Source organism: Dreissena polymorpha, chromosome 13 (genome assembly GCF_020536995.1).
Source record: "Dreissena polymorpha isolate Duluth1 chromosome 13, UMN_Dpol_1.0, whole genome shotgun sequence".
Taxonomy (NCBI): Eukaryota; Metazoa; Mollusca; class Bivalvia; order Myida; family Dreissenidae; genus Dreissena; species Dreissena polymorpha.
Window position 1 is genome coordinate 71,922,520 of NC_068367.1, and position 14,516 is coordinate 71,937,035.

The window sequence follows — 14,516 nt, forward strand, 5'->3', positions numbered from 1 at the left end:
TCGGCTATTTTTATGTCCCCCACCACTATAGTAGGGGACATATTGTTTTTTCCCCTGTCTGTTGGTTGGTTGGTTTGAGTGTTTGTTTGCTCCAACTTTAACATTTTGCCATAACTTTTGCAATATTGAAGATAGCAACTTCATATTGGGCATGCATGTGTATCTCACGGAGCTGCACATTTTGAGTGGTGAAAGGTCAAGGTCATCCTTCAAGGTCAAAGGTCAAATATATAGCTTCAAAGCGGCGCAGAAGGGGACATAGTGTTTCTGACAAACACATATCTTGTTTTTTGTACATTTCTCTATATTAATGTCAATATTCTGTAAAATTGCCTCTATACTATCGAAACTCGTAAACAAAGCATGTTTAGGAAAGTTTTGTTCAAAGAGAATATTGTTTTTTTTTCTTTTGCACGCTTTACGATATCGGATTTTGGGCGGGAATAAAACTCGGGTACAGTCTAAATTGGCCGGGTACATGTTAGCATCTTTTTATACCCGGGGTACATTTAAGTATAATTAAAAGTACCCAGGTACATCTTAGTTGTACACAAGCCGACAATGACCAATGGAGCGTAAGTAACAGCCTATCTTAAGAAGGTTTTGTTTATTTATTTTTCTTAGTTATCTTAACAGAAGTGACTGTAAAATAATAAACACAAATGATATTTATATAATATTTATATTTATATATATCATTATTAACAATATAAATATATAGATATTTATATAAAGCCTGTGGGATTCATTTTGTTGTTTACCGATAATTCGGTAAGCCTGAAAAAAAAGTGTTTATATTGCAGCTGGCAATTTTCTGGCGTTGAATGTTGTTCATGCCAGTTAGTCAGTATAACTTCCGCTTTGTATCTTTCGGTATCTAAAGAAATTCATAGGTGTTATACGAAATTTATACGCAACAACCATAAACTCTACGTTCGCACTTAGTGTAGTCTGGCTCCTCACATCAACAGTCGTCACCGAAAGTGAAGTTACCGGAAGTGAGTCGACACGCTTCCGGTCTGTTGGCCACGGCCCACTGCCGCCGCCTCCCCGGGATCCCGCTCCGAGGACTCCACCACCGCCGTCGCAACCGCCGCCTCCGTTACCGCCACTTCCGTCGTTGCCTATAGCTTACACCTAGATAGTTTTATGTAGAGTTCAGAATTATATAGTTCTTACCTTATTTAGAAGATGTACCGTTTAAAACAAGATTGGAGCATAACCTACAAAGACAACCGAGGGATTAACCTATTAAAAATTGCAATATTAAATTTAATACACCGAAGCAGAAGTGATGTAAGCTAAAAAAGCGTGATTAACCGCGCATGCGCAGTAAAAAAACATGTTCTACACAAGAAAATTAACACAGTGTTTAGACATGTACTTCATTTGCTTTTTTTTTATTCAAACGACTGACGTCTTTTAGTGTCAATAATCTAATAACGCCATAAAGAGTTATTTTGCGAGCCTTTTTTTGCAGCTCTTATAAACAAGCAATATACCTGCTTTATACGTGGGTACTTAACAACCACGTGCAAAAAGATGAGCTAAAGCGTCCAATCGTCACTGATGAATAATTTTATCGTGAGCTTGCTCATTAGGTAGTCAAATGATCAAATGTAAAATTTAAGATCAACATCTTAAATAATAACTGAGAAATTCAAGTTTTAAAGTGTTGCGTTAGGAAAGTCTTTAAGTGTATGTTTCATGCAGGTGACCACATTCCTTGCAGCGGGTTCCTGCGCTTCGGTAATAAGTAAAAACACGTGGAGAATCAATCCAGACGGGAAAGGATCATCAATTTGTAACCCTTTTTTATAATTTTTATGCAAACTAATTCAATTTAAATATTATTTACATACGTCGTTCACAGTGAAAAAATAAACCATCTAGAAAATAACAATTTATAAACCCCATACATTAAAAATCATATCTGAATCGATCACCATCACGTCTTAATTAAATTGCCACAAAACAAGATAATATATTCTCTTTTCAACTTTTAATTTTGGACTATATTTTTGTGGTTATTGTTAATTTACACACGTGTATTATTTGATTAAATCCGACCGAAATATCAGTTTCAAGCACGGCGGTATGCTTTTCTATCGGTAAAAAATAATTCTATGCCTTAGTCGTTACAAGTCGATTCTTATCGGTTTGATGTTTGTGTGTAGTATTTTTGCCGTGTATTGTATAAATGAATAGAACACTTGCCTTACATAACAGACTGATACTGATTTTAAGGTTTCACTTTCCTACATTTGAAATTGCGACAGCGTCTTTCTGCTTTATGCTTGTAATCAATTGAGCATCGTTCTGGGAAAACTGGGCTTGATGTATGTGCGTAAAGAATCGCCCCGGATTAGCCTGTGCAGAAAAACTCCATACAAGCGGAAAGTGTCGTCCCTGTTTAGCCTGTGCGGACTTCCCAGGTTATTATGGGACGACGCACATGTATTTAGCCCAGTTTTCCTAGTAGGTGGCTCAGTTCAAATTTCGGCGTGGATGATGCATCGTACCCCGTATAACAGTATTCAAGAATGACAAGATATGTTACTTTGCTATTTTTTTTCTTCTTGTATATCAGACGGAAGAACTAACGGACGATTCGATTGTAATAAGCCTTCTTTCTGGGACAGAAAATTTATTAACAAGTCATGTATTCGCTTCAAATAATGGCAGTCTATCGATGCAAAAACTACTAAAACACTGTACAGTACTAATATCGTGCGACAAAAGACGATAATCCGGTTTTCTTGAACGAAATATAGTAAATACATGGTTTATTTACAACAAATAAAACTAATTAGTACCAAGTATACACAAAGTGTAGAATCATGTACACATATGTTCTTTCAAGTTCTATGTTTTCACGTGCAATATAGCTACATACTCTTTTTTTTTTTTAAATATTCTTTGTATCTATGTGATTTTAAAAATAAAAAGTATGACATTTAAAAGATAAATAAATGTTACGTTTTTACTTGGAGTTCAATTGTCTGTCTCATACATTTGACCCAAATTTAAAATACGTGACGCACTTAAGCGATTGAAGAACACATCATCAATTCTACTTACTTTCACTAGACCTTCCGGACGTTTATGGATCATGGGGATGTTCACAAACGGTGACGGAGGGCGCTGCGGCGGAGAGGGCGGCAGAGAGAGTTTTGGGTGATGGCGTTCGCGGGTTTTTAGTAGTCGGCGGAGGGGTACTTTGGGCGGAATAAGTTGGAGTTGAGAACGTAAGAACGGGATTTTGTTCGGATCCGGAGACGGACGGGCGGAGGGGGTGGTTTCGGAGGAACAGGGGGAGAAAAGGTCGAGTGGGGCTCTTTTGTTCGAAAGGGAAAGATGGCCAAAGCGGTTATTATCCTATAGAAATATGAGCAACACTATGTATCAGACGATTTTAAACAATATATTGTTTTACAGTTGTTACTGTCTATATGATAATTTTAATTACAATTTAAGAAAGTTATTTTTTTCACGAAAGATATGAAATTACGAACGTTCAAAATAAACAAATCTATGTTAATAATGATCGCCGTAAATGTTTTACTCTTTGTTAACGCAAACAAATGTTTCGGTTTAAATTCAATGCAGTTGAATCATAATATACATAAACTATTGCATTTAGTACAGCAATTGTAAATTGATTATATAATATATATTAATATATATTAAACTATATATATTTAAAAAAATTCGTTGTTCTTTGTGAGTTGAATGTAACATCATTATTAACAACACGGTTCACCGAATCTTAGGAATGTGGTTGGAAATGAAATTTTTATAGTATCTTTAAATGTTCGTTTTCTTAATATGAATATGAATCTGAGTATACACAGATACACTAACGTAAAAATCAAATAATGTTTGTCTCTTTCGATTTTCGAACGATACTCGACTTATTATAATAAATGCTTTAACTTTTTGAGTAGACTGAATTTCTGAGAAATATGTGTTGTTGTTTTTTTATCTCAAACGTAGTATTTTGCGTTAATTGACACAGGCATTACATTATTCCCTAGTGACCATATGATATCCGTTGTTAATTTGAATGGTATTTATTATTTTCGCCGTTAATCGCAATTTCTCGTCTGCTTGCCGCCATCTTGGACGTGTGTAAAAACAGGCGTGCTCAATAGAGAGAGAGAGAGATGTGTATACTGGATAGCAACGTAAAATCGTATATATTCGGCTAAATTTGCGAACCAATACGTAAGTCAGTTGTCGTTCGGTGACGACACGACAAAGTCGATCAGCACTAGTTCCCCGGGAGGCTTGAATTTTAACGTTTCTTTAATTACTACGCAAGCGCCAAAATGATTATGATTGATAAATTACACGCAAAGACCGAAAATATGCGAAAGTACGATTAAAAACTGAAATGTGACCATTTTGATCGATGGATCCGTAGTTTTTCAGTACAAATCAGTAGTGCGTAGTTAAGCCTAATAATCCGTAGTAACTACGGCGAATCCGTAGAAGTAAACAGGTCTGAACTGTGAGTCACTTAAACCCAGCAAGTTCCCGTATACGCAAGCCCCCTTGATAAAAGGTATGTTTTTGTTCTGTGTTTTCTTTTGAATCTTAGTGTATGGCAATTGCTCACTTGCCTCAAATAAAGGACCTGTAAGTCCTTAAAAGAATAATCTAGTGCTACATTTATCTGTATTTCACGTTGTTTATATTTACTATGAGTACGCCTAAAATCGATATCAGGTTGTTAACCATGATTCTCATTTTTGAAAAACAAGAGGGCCATGGTGGCTCTGTATCGCCCACTGTTTTCTATGCGAAAAAAGCGTGCAAGGCGCATGGGTTAAAATGTACTCAAGCATGTGACTTTCTCTTTCTATCCCTCGTCCCACTGGGCGCTTAAAGTTGAAAGGGTGAGCAATTTTATATATGGAAAACGTTACTAAGGTGTTAACTAAACAGACTAAAAGCCCGGAAATAGTCGCACAGGTCCTTTGCTTATAACGTAGGTACGTTTATCTCTCCAAAGATATTGTCGTTCTTTCTATATATTTTTAGATGCTGAAGATCAAATCTACGCATGTTCTACAAGATTAATGAAAGTTCCTTCATTCAATCATGAATCTTTTTCCAAACTTCCAAAGTGTTTGTAGGTTTTAAATTTTCTGTTACTTATATAGTTCATGACATATGCAAAATACCTAATGGCGTAGATCACCTGAACTTTACTTCATTCTTGAGGCATTAGTGAGTGTAGCAGGATTGTTAACGTGGTGAAGAAATTGTTTATTGTACAAAGAAGATATTTGCCTGAGGAAACATAAAGTTACGAGTTTTTCAGGTTCATGAGGTGCCGAAAGGCAGAAGGAATGATAACTTTGAAGAGGTTGTTTGTTAAACAAAGTAAATGGTAATGAGACAAAAAATTGAATTATAATTCATCAAGATGTTGCGATCATGGCAACACTACTTGCATATGGCGTGAGGTTTTAAGATGTATTATGACAAACAATTAGCTTGACCTAACTTTCCTTTACTTTTTCCATCTGACGTTGGTTACCTGTCATGTTTGTTTTTGAAAAATACTAGGATTTCCATATATTGAAATAAGGTATCTGACCTATTCTCTGATAGGTTGCTAGTAATAGACTTAGCGGCAGTCATGTTATAAACAAGGGTATTGTTCACGGCATCAATAGAATATACTTTTAATAGGTACATCTTTTTTAAGTTGGATTCTCCTTACTTTTTTGCTACTGAATATTAAAATCATTTAACTTTAATGTAACAATTTGTTGTTAAGTTTATCTTGAACAAATATTTTTTGCAATCTATTTATAAATCATAAAATGATGTCATTGAAAAAAAAATTCGATAAATATAATAAAACAAGAATTTTTAGAATGTTAACATAAAAGAATAATACTAACCATTTGGAGAAAACAAACAAAACAATATAAATTTTTATACAAGAGCACCGCCTTGCGGGTGCAGACCGCTCATCTATTTTTCTTTTTAAAGGTGAAGGTATCTGTCTCAATTTCAATCACAAATGAGGGAGGGGTGGAGTGGAGAGGGTGTATAGTGTGGGGTGTGGTCATTTATTACATTATCTTCCAAAAATGCAAAACAAAAATGAAAAAAAAAAATATTTATAAAAAAATGGGGGGGGACGGGGTATAGTTTGAGGGTGTGGTGGCCATTTATTAGATGATCTTTAAAAAAAAACTTTTTTTGGAGGGGATTCGGGGGGGGCGTGGGGGATGGTTTGGGTGGAGTCTATTGCGGAATGTCAGGTAAGTGTTGTTTTGTCAAAGTATCAATCTAATCTAATCATAAATAAAGAAGTTATGGCAATTTTAGCAAAATTTAATAATTTGACCTTGAAAGTCAAGGTCATTCAAAGGTTAAGGTCAAATTCAACTTGCCAGGTATAGTACCCTCATGATAGCATATAAGTATTTGATGTTTGAAAGCAATAGCCTTGATACTTTAGAAGTAAAGTGGATATAAACACAAAATTTAACCATATATTCAAAGTTACTAAGTCAAAAAAGGGCCATAAGTCCGTAAAAATGACAACCAGAGTTATGCAACTTGTCCTTTACTGTCCCCTTATGATAGTTTGCGAGTGTTACAAGTATGAAAGCAATATCTATGATACTTTAGGGGTAAAGTTGACCAAAACACAAAACTTAACCAAATTTCAATTTTCTCAGTATAAAGGGCCCATAATTCCGTCAAAATGCCAGTCAGAGTTACATTACTTTGCCTGCACAGTCCCCTTATGATAGTTAGTAAGTGTAGCAAGTATGAAAGCAATAGATTTGATACTTTAGGAATAAAGTGGATCTAAACACAAAACTTAACCAAATTTTCAATTTTCTAAGTATAAAAAGGGAAAATAATTCTGTCAAAATGCCAGTCAGAGTTACATAACTTTGCATGCACAGTCCCCTTATGATAGTTAGTAAGTGTTGCAAGTATGAAAGCAAAAGCTTTGATACTTAAGGAATAAAATGGACCTAAACACAAAACTTAACCAAAATTTTCAATTTTCTAAGTATAACAAGAGCACTGCCTTGCGGGTGCAGACTGCTCATCTATTTTTCTTTTTAAAGGTGTAGGGACCTATCTCAATTTCAATCATAAAGGAGAGAGGGGTGGAGTGGAGAGGGGTGTATAGTGTGGGGGTGTGGTCATTTATTACATTATCTTCCAAAAATGCAAAAAAAATGCAAACAAAATATTTATTTTTTTGGGGAGGGGGGGGGGGGATTCTTGGGTGGGATGGCTGGACGGTATTTCAAAAATAATATAATACAAATAAATATTTGTGTTTTTTAACCATGTTTGAAAAAAACAAGAGATGTGTTTGTCAGAAACACAATGCCCCCTATTGCGCTGCTTTGAAATTTTTTATTGTTTGTTGTTTTTTTACCTTTGACCTTGAAGGATGACCTTGACCTTGAACTTTCACCACTCAAAATGTGCAGCTTTATGAGAAGGCCGCTTAAAAATATATTTTTTTTTACCTTTGACCTTAAAGGATGACCTTGACCTTGAAGGATGACCTTGACCTTGAACTTCCACCACTCAAAATGTGCAGCTTCAGGATAACGCCGCTTTGAAATTTTATTTTTTTTTGACCTTTGACCTTGAAGGATGAACTTGACCTTGAAGAATGACCTTGTCCTTGAACTTCCACCACTCAAAATGTGCAGCTTCATGAGAACGTTGCTTTGATTATTATTATTTTTACCTTTGACCTTGAATGATGACCTTGACCTTGAAGGATGACCTTGACCTTGAACTTGACCACTCAAAATGTGCAGCTTCATGAAAACACCGCTTTGAAATTTTTATACATATATTTTTTACCTTGAAGGATGACCTTGACCTTGAACTTCCACCACTCAAAATGTGCAGCTTCATGATAATGCCCCTTTGATTTTTTTATATTTTGTTTGACCTTTGACCTTGAAGGATGACCTTGACCTTGAAGGATGACCTTGACCTTGAACCTACACCACTCAAAATGTGCAGCTTCATGATAACGCCGCTTTGATTTTTTTTTTGACCTTTGACCTTGAAGGATGACCTTGACCTTGACGAATGACCTTGACCTTGAACTTCAAGCACTCAAAATGTGCAGCTACATAATAATGCCGCTTTGAAATTTTTTATTTGTTTTTTGACCTTGACCTTGAAGGATGACCTTGACCTTGAAGGATGACTTTGAACTTCCACCACTCAAAATGTGCAGCTTCATGAGAACGCCGCTTTGATTTTATTTTTTTTTACCTTGAAGGATGACCTTGACCTTGAACTTCCACCACTCAAAATGTGCAGCTTCATGAGATACACATGCATGCCAAATATCAAGTTGCTTTCTTCAATATTAAAAAAGTTATGGCCAATGTTAAAGTTTTCGGACGGACAGACGCCATATATTTGACATTTGACCTTGAAGGATGACCTTCACCTTTCACCACTCAAAATGTTCAGCTCCATGAGATACACATGCATACCAAATATCAAGTTGCTATCTTCAATATTGAAAAAGTTATGGCCAATTTTAAAGTTTTCGGACGGACAGACACCATAAATTTGACATTTGACCTTGAAGGATGACCTTGACCTTTCACCACTCAAAATGTGCAGCTCCATGAGATACACATGCATGCCAAATATCAAGTTGCTATCTTAAAAAGTGAAAAAGTTAAGGCCAATGTTAAAGTTTTTTTTGGACGGACAGACAGACTGACTGACACTTACGGACAGTTCAACTGCTATATGCCACCCTACCGGGGGGCATAAACATTATTTTTTGGGGTGGGGGTGGGGAGTATAGTGTGAGGGTGTGGTGGTCAATTATTAGATGATCTTTAATTAAAAAAATAATAATGGGGGGGATTGAGGGGGATTCGGGGGGGGGGGGGTATGTCAGGTAAGAGTTGTTTTGTCGAAGTATCAATCGAATCTAATCATAAATAAAGAAGTTATGGCAATTTTAGCAAAATTTATTAATTTGACCTTGAGAGTCAAGGTCATTCAAAGGTCAAGGTAAAATTCAACTTGCCAGGTACAGTACCCTCATGATAGCATGAAAGTATTTAAAGTTGAAAAGCACCAGCCTTGATACTTTAGAAGTAAAGTGGATCTAAACACAAAATGTCACCATTTATTCAAAGTTACTGAGTCAAAAAAGGGCCATAATTCCGTAAAAATGACAACCAGAGTTATGCAACTTGTCCTTTACTGTCCCCTTATGATAATTTGTGGGTGTTCCAAGTATGAAAGCAATGGCTTTGATACTTAAGGAAAAAAGTGAACCTAAACACAAAACTTAACCAAATTTTCAATTTTCTAAGTATAAAAAGGGCACATAATTCTGTCAAAATGCAAATCAGAGTTACATAACTTTGCCTGCACAGTCCCCTTATGATAGTTAGTAAGTGTTGCAAGTATGAAAGCAATGGTTTTGATACTTTAGGAAAAAAGTGGACCTAAACACAAAACTTAACCAAATTTTCTAAGTATAAAAAGGGCACATAATTCCGTCAAAATGCCAGTCAGAGTTACATAACTTTGCCTGCACAGTCCCCTTACGATAGTTAGTAAGTGTTGCAAGTATGAAAGCATTCAAAATGCCAGTCAGAGTTACATAACTTTGCCTGCACAGTTCCCTTATGATAGTTAGTAAGTGTTTCAAGCATGAAAGCAATAGTTTCGATACTTAAGGAATAAAATGGACCTAAACACAAAACTTAACCAAAATTTTCAATTTTCTAAGTATAAAAAGGGCACATAATTCTGTCAAAATGCAAGCCAGAATTATCATACTTTCCATGCCTAGTCCCCTAATGATAGTAAGTAAGTGTACCAAGTTTGAATGCAATAGCATTGATACTTTATGAGAAAAGTGTACCTAAACGCAAAACTTAACCGGACGCCGACACCGACGCCAAGGGGATGACAATAGCTCATAATTTTTTTTCAAAAAATAGATGAGCTAAAAATGGCAAATAATTCTGTCAAAATGCACGCCAGAGTTATCTAACTTTGCCAGCCCAGTCCCCTCATGATAGTAAGTAAGTGTACCGAGGTTGAATGCAATAGCATTGATACTTTATGAGAAAAGTGGACATAAACGCAAATTTTAACCGGACACCGTGATGACAATAGCTCATAATTTTCTTTCAAAAAATAGGTAAGCTAAAAATGTTATATACAAACAAGGTTAATGGACTAAATATAAACAAACACACTTGAGTGTTCTTCTTGTGTCATTGATGTATTAAAATGAGTTAAAAATAATATATTTAACTTGTTTACCTTTCAATATCTTGCATTTCACATCTTAAGTTCAATGCTATTTCAATTAACTGAACAGCATGACAAATATAACAAGAAACCGTCGGAGACGGGTGATGCTCCCCAAAGTTTTTTTTTGTCACAATATTGCACTATATATTTAGATAAAAGGAAACGTCTTGAGGGGCATAACTTTGGACAAAATAATACGATGAATGGTTTAGCAACTTAAACATTTCAAAGGGCCATAACTCTCTAAATAAATCATCTAACCAGAACCCACAAATAACATGTGCATCTCTTCAAGGTAGTTAAGCTTCCCATAAAGCTTCATAGAATTCCAGTCAGTAGTTGGGGAGAAATAGCCCGGACAAAAATTGCACTATACGTACAGTTTATAGAAAATTTCAAAGGGTCATTACTCTGTGAAAAATCATCCAACCATAACCTGCTGATAATATGCATATCTCCTGTTGGAAGTGAAGCTTCCCATAAAGTTTCATTGAATTCCCGTAATTAGTTGCTGAGAAATAGCTCGGACGAGAATTGCACTAATTGAATGGACAATTTCAAAGGGCCATAATTCTGTGAAAAATCATCCAATGAGAACCGGCTGATAATATTCACATCTCCTCTTAGTAGTGAAGCTTCCCATAAAGTTTCATTGAATTCTGGTCATTAGTTGCTGAGAAATAGCCCGGACAAGAATTGCACTATATGTACAGTTAATGGAAAATTTCAAAGGACCATAACTCTGTAAAAAATCATCCGACCAGAACCGCCTGATAATATGCACATCTCCTTTTGGTAGTGAAGCTTCCCATAAAGTTTCATTGAATTCCGGTCATTAGTTGCTGAGAAATAGCCCGGACAAGAATTGCACTATTTGTACAGTTAATGGAAAATTTCAAAGGACCATAACTCTGTGAAAAATCATCCGACCAGAACCGCCTGATAACATGCACATCTCCTTTTGGTAGTGAAGCTTCCCATAAAGTTTCATTGAGTTCCGGTCATAAGTTGCTGAGAAATAGCCCGAACAAGAATTGCACTATATGTAACGTTAATGGAAAATTTCAATGGGCCATAACTCTGTGAAAAATCATCCGACCAGAATCCGCTGATAATATGCACATCTCCTCTTGGTAGTGAAGCTCCCATAAAGTTTCATTGAATTCCGGTCATTAGTTGCTAAGAAATAGCCCGGACACAAATTGTGCAAGGACGGACAGACGTACGGACAGACGAAGCGGCGACTATATGCTCCCCCCAAAATAGAGCATAATAAAGCAGAATATGCATATGAATCTGATTATACACAGATCCACTATCATATAAATCAAATCATGTTTGTCTATTTCCATGTTCGAAAAGATCCTCTTCTAAATTGTTTTAATTCGCGAGTAGACTGAACTCCAATTTGCAAACAGAAACACTGGTTTCCGTGACACAAATTCACGGTGCACATTTCTAAACAAAATATGTGTTTCTTGTATCTATAACATAGTCTTTTTCGTTGACAAACACATTCCACTATTCCTATCAAACTATATGATGTCAGTCGTTAATTTGATTGCTATTTGTAATTTCAATAATCCTTATTTTCGCTTCACAAAGGCGCCATTTGCATAGGAAATACCAAACACATTTTAAGAAACTGATTTTTATTGGAAGATTGGTAAACGACAGCCAATTATATTGCTCGTTTTAAAAATGCTTTGGCAGAATCTACCAGTGTAAAATGCGGAGAGATTTCGCGGGCCGCGGATATATAAGCGTATGTTCATTTTTGTGACCCCAGGGCAGGGTCCAATTTGACCCCAGGGCCATAATTTGAACAAACTAAGAAGAGAACTATTAGATGTCACTACATACCGAATTTGGTAGCTCTAGGCCCTACGGCTATGGACAAGAAGATTTTTAAAGTTTGCACAAAATAGGCTTCATATAAGCATATGTTCAATTTTGTGACCCCCGGGGCAGGGTCAAATTTGACCCGTGGGGCATAATTTGGTAGAGATCTATTAGATGTCTCTACATACCAAATTTGATAGCCCTAGGCCCAATGGTTATAGACGAGAAGATTTTGAAAGTTTTCAAAAAAGGGGCCTTATATAAGCAAATTTTCAATTTTGTGACCCCCGGGGCGGGGTCAAATTTGACCCCAGGGGCATAATTTAAACAAATTTGAAAAAGGTTCACCCCAGGAACATTTGTGAGAAGTTTTATCAGAATTGAACTTGTAGTTTAGGAGAAGATGTTTAAAGAAAAAGTTAACACACGCACAGACGCACGCACGCATGACGGACACAGGACCATGACATAAGCCCCGCTGGCCTCTGGCCAGTGCAGCTAAACATGTGTTTATTGAATAACATTTTAAACTTGCTTTATGGCCGTTAAAAGCAAGTTTAAAATGTTATTCAATAAACACATTTTTTTTTCAAAAATGAGAGCCCTTTGTCAATAATCTTTTTAAATATGTTAAAATTCTGCTCAATATATTTTGGTTATTTGACCTTGAGTGTAACCTTGACCTCTGCCCAAGGGAGCAAGACACGCCTTCTTCACATGGCAGACATTGGTGGTAAATTATAAAAAAATTATGGATGCTGAAAATACCGTCCACATTAACTGTATTCTGAACAAATTGGGCATTGACCTTCAAGTATTAACTTCAAGCTATGAGACAGGTCATACGGCAACAAGTCATCGAAACATGGAAACAATGTGTAATATGTTATTTTAAATTACATGATAAAGTTGAAGTTTTAGTAAGAGTTTTATGTTCAAATTGGACCTTTGACCTCTAAGGTTCACAACTCGCGATACACTCACTCCACATGTTAAGAAAGTCATTGTATAATTATGATTATAGAACATTGATCTTTGAGCAAGGGAGACAATTGTTTCACATGATGCGCTTTCTCAACATGAACATTTGTGGTATAAAAATTTGATCACGTGACCAATGATAATCATAAAGTTATAGTCGTTTGAACATTAACAATGACCTTTACCTTTGAGGTAAGGAAACAGGTGTTACATGTTACCTGAAGAAATACAGCATTATTAATAAAGTTTTGTGAACATGAAGCCAGACTTTATTCATGAAACTGTAATATCTATTAATTTAAATGCAAACACAATTTGTAAAAGGAGAAAATAAAACAGAGATGACTTTTTAAAAATGCTAGTTTTTAATTTCAGCCTTAAAGACTCGTCCACTTTGTGTATACATAAAATCATTTCAAAACCAAAAAGTATTACAAAAATTCCACAGCACAGAAATTACATTATTGTAAGCAATATTTTTCAGTGTTAATGTTTTCAGAGGGGGTAATCACATGACAAACAAGATGGCGACGTACCTGCCGAGGCAGGTATTTTTCGTGGTTTTATACCCTTTGTACTTTTAAGTTGTATTAATTTTTATATTCCACTCACTTTCTAGCCATATTAGGAAGAAAGTTACTGGCTTTTATTTCATAGTAATATTCGCTCTATATCTTGACTTAATTCGGTGAACAATTTCTTAGCGGGATGACCTAATTAGGGCTCCACTTAGAAAATTTGCGGGTAGTAAAGTCGAAATATAAAGAGATTTTAAATACGAAATAAAGGGTGCCACCATTTTACTGATATGGCTGGAAATTGAGCGTCATTTAAAAAATAAACAGAAGTAAAAAAGGGTATAAAACGGCGACAAATAACTGTCTTGGCATGGACGTCGCCATCTTGACTATCAGTTGATTACCATCTCTGATTTTGGTTCATTTATCAAGAAAATTGATGAAAATTCCAGACTTATAGAATTTCGATCATTAAAATCTTTAACAAATGATATGCATTAAGTTTTTTCTGCCATAACAATACATAACAAAGATAATAAGAACATAACTTAATAAGTTTACTAATTAATGAGTACTTCATTTAATTCAACCAAAAAACAAGCGTTACTTGTAATAATCAAACATGTCATGGTACTTGGTTGTCGCAAAAATAAAAACATGCATGAAATATCAAACAAAATAATTTAATAATAGATAACAAAAAATATAACCATATACACAGATGAACTTAAAAGAATTCATGTTTTTTTAATTTAAAGTCCTTAGATGCTTGAACTTTGTTTTTACACTTTGTTGAAAATAAGCTTCTTCTTATAACCAAGGGCCGGATTTAAGAACCACCTCAGGGAGGAAAAGCCC